We start from the raw sequence: 3620 nt of genomic DNA, 5'->3' as shown, positions 1-3620 counted from the left end.
AGGAAAACAGGTCGGATTATGGTAGCTATGTCGTAGGTTAGCTTATGACTTTTAGATTTGTCAGTTTTTCGTCGGAATTCTACTACGCGTTTCTGATGAAAATGTTTTTGTAGGATTATCATAAGATATCTGTAGGAATGTATCAGACGTTGCAAAAAACTTAACTCTGCTTTAACCCACATCGGAAAATTGATAAAATTAAGCTGAGAAAACTGCACTATAAATAACAACTTTCTATTTCCTCCATCTAACACTCACTTTGTCAAGTGTAAGACCTATAATGTAAAATATACATCAGTTGGGCCTATTTTCAAACATGGAAAATAGTCATTCGCGAGCGTGGATGTATAATGATAGGTGGGATTCAGCTACCGGGAAAATTACAAATGAGTTTGCCATAAGGCTCACTGAGTTTATGCATTTTGCAACAAACCAGGAAACATGCTTAAACAGTGGTAAAATAGTTTGTCCTTGTCTACGTTATGATAATAAAAAATTTATCACTGTAGATAAAGCATGAAATCATTTATATAATAATCGAATGTAGGTTCTGTTGATCAGTCTATTGGAGAAACTCCTTTGACACAAATGGGAGATATAATAATTGATGATATATTAGAAGTTTCCGAAGAAGAGATTGGAGAATTTGAAGATGATGATACTGATTCAGTTTCATCAGCTTATTCATCTGATGGTGAATAGTATTATGTTTTTTTTTTTTGATGTTTTTAGTTTAATGTAACATTTTTTTTTATAAAATTTCAATTAAGTTAAATTTTATTTAATAATGGGCAAATTAAATTTTATGCTATAATTTTGTAATTTAAAACACATTAACATAATTTTTTTTTTCGAAAAAATTAAAGTAATTTAATTTACCTACGAATTTCCTACCAAAGTCCTATCAAATTTAGTAAACCAATAATAATATGGTTTTCTTAAACCAACGATTTACCTACCAAAATCTGACCCTTTTCCTAGCAAAATCCGTAACCCTAATATTAAAACAAGAGAATCGCTAAATGTCCACTTATTTTATCGACTAAACAGCCGCTTAGAGTATCATTAACGCAGAGATTTTGGGCGTTTCTAACAGAAACCAATTATTAAAAAAATGGTCAGCGTCTCTCATTTGACAAAAACGTCTCTTATTTGGCGACTTGTAGAGACGTTTCTACCTTACACGTGGCATAGTTGGCTAAAGGAAATGGAAGAAAAAAAAAACTTTGTGTTTTCGTTTCATTTTCTGGACATTTTCTTTCTCCCATTTTCCTTTCTTCTCCGACGAAAAAGATTGAAATCGTTTGGTCTCTGCAGCTTCTCCGATTGATTTTCCGACGGTTCGCGATTTGTCTCTGCAGGTTCTCCGAAATCGACGACGTTCGAGAAGGCTTTCAGATAAGTATTATGAACCCTAATCTCCTCTCTCATTTGTTTTATTTTTTTCGATAAATCTCTGATGCCTCTTATCTGTTCATACGAAAATCTCTGCTAAGAATGTTCTATTTTTTGTATGTGTGTGTTTTAATTTTGTTTATCGATGGTTAGTTACTATTTTGGCTTTGTTTCAGCGGCTCAACGTTGGATTGATTTGTAACTTGAGATTCATTAGATATGTATAACCTTAGTAGAGTCACTAGACATCTATCCTCGGTTTCACTCAGGGAAATCAGGGTCTGATGGATTCGAAGGCGATGATAATGGATGGGATATTCCAACAGGAGGATCATTCGGCGACACAGAATCTGATGATCTTGATTGGGACGTTAAATCGATGTGGTCGTCTGGTCTGACTAAGGAGCATTTCAATGGTGTCTCTGTTCCGCGTCAGAAGAACACTGCTTCTGATTCAGGCGATGTAATGAGCAGATTGGGTCCTAAAGAAGTCTCAATGGTTAACGAAATGAAAGAGTATGATGATTTGATCAAAGAGATTGAGCAAAATAATAGCCATAGCAGAGCTTTTGTTGATGGGATCAAACAGGGAATGATGGAGATGAGTGTGTTGTTGAAGCAAGTCAAGAAGACTGGAGCTAGAGGGTCTTATATCAAGGACTCTGAGAAGACTGAGATATACAGATTGCACAAAGAGAATCCTGAGGTGTACACCGTTGAGAGGCTTGCTAAGGATTATTGGAGAAAGAAGAAGAGAGGAAGCTTGGTCGTCCCTTGGATGATTCAGTCGAGCGTTTGCTTGATGAGTGTCCTGAGTAAGTGCTTTGATAATATATGCTACTTGAGTTCGCAGATTCAAGTCAACTAATATTTGTAACTCATGCAGGTTCTTCATTTCGCATGACCGAGAATTCCATGTGGCATCACTTAAGTACAAGCCCGTATTCAAGGTCATGCCAGAAGGATGGGATGGTACAATCAAAGATATGGATGGAGTCCATTATGAGATCTCAAAGAAAGAAGATGACATGCTCTACGAAGAATTTGTACGGAGGTTTGAGTTCAACAAAATGAAAGTAAGTCCCTATCTTTTGAGTATGCATGGACTTAGTAAAGTAAACCATACGACATTTGGTCTACTGAGACATTTTCCCCTGCTTATGTTAATTATCAAGTGATCTTCTTTTTCCCACCTTGAGTATGCTAGAGTTTCTCGGTAATTCTCATACAAGGAATAAAAGTAATGATGACATTGCTTTGTGTTTTTGTTAAGTTGTTAGACCTTCTTTGATCATTTCTCCTAGCTTGATGATAATAAAACACTCTTCCTCTGTTTTGTTCTTTAAACCTGCAGTGGAGAGGAGAAGTGAAGTGCCACAAGTATAGCAGATGGCGTTCATCGGGGCTTGCAGCCATAGAGACAAAGCATCTCGACTAACAAAAAAGACAAAAAGACCTGGTCTCAAAAATATTTAAGGGCTTCGCAAATAAAAATATCGACTAACAAGAGTTTTGCATCTCGTAAAAATCTTGCCCATTTTGCAAAAAATCTATTACTCTCTCAAAACATACAACTCCATAAATCTTTTATGTGTTGCCAATGGAAATTCAATATTCAGGGTTTAAAAATGTAAAATATAAAAATCTAATCTACATACTAAACTAATCTACATAGGCAGAAATTTGGATTAACTCTATATAATATTTAAGTATTTATGAAAAATTGTATGTTTTATTTGTTTTAATTTAAATGTATTACATGTGTTTTAATCAAATAAATTTTACTTATTAATAATACATATTTCATTAACTTTATTAAAAAAAAAATTCCCAAGAGACTCATTTCAGTCTCTACCATTGCGCTGCCCAAAAATTAGGATCTCTAGAAACAGTTTGTAATTCAAGTTTATGCTCAAATAATATTAAACTAATGAATAAGAGACCCATATGGGTCTCTGCATTAATGATGCTCTTACTCCATCTTCTTCCTTTCTTAACCTCTCTGCAAATCCTGCAAATCCTCCTCTGCTAGCTAGTTTCTCTCAATCTCTTCTCCGTTTCTTTATGGCTTCAAACCGAAAACCGCCCAATGGTTCGAAATCAAGGCGGAATCCACCGAATTCGACGAACACAGAGAATCAAGAGATGACGGGAAACATCTCCTCACCACCCATTCCCAATTTCACTGTAAGTAGAACATTAATCCCCTGGCATGTCTACCATTT

The 3620-nt window shown here is 35.2% G+C and overlaps 1 pseudogene; it reads left to right on the top strand.

Annotated features, from left to right (window-relative positions):
* Window positions 1-316: 316 nt before the first annotated feature.
* LOC18022257 lies at window positions 317-3112 on the top strand (annotated as a pseudogene).
* Window positions 3113-3620: the final 508 nt, after the last annotated feature.

Source organism: Eutrema salsugineum, unplaced genomic scaffold (assembly GCF_000478725.1).
Source record: "Eutrema salsugineum unplaced genomic scaffold, Eutsalg1_0 scaffold_15, whole genome shotgun sequence".
In the NCBI taxonomy this organism is placed as follows: domain Eukaryota; kingdom Viridiplantae; phylum Streptophyta; class Magnoliopsida; order Brassicales; family Brassicaceae; genus Eutrema; species Eutrema salsugineum.
The sequence above is the reverse complement of the archived record's forward strand: the minus strand, read 5'-3'. Positions and strand labels throughout refer to the sequence as shown.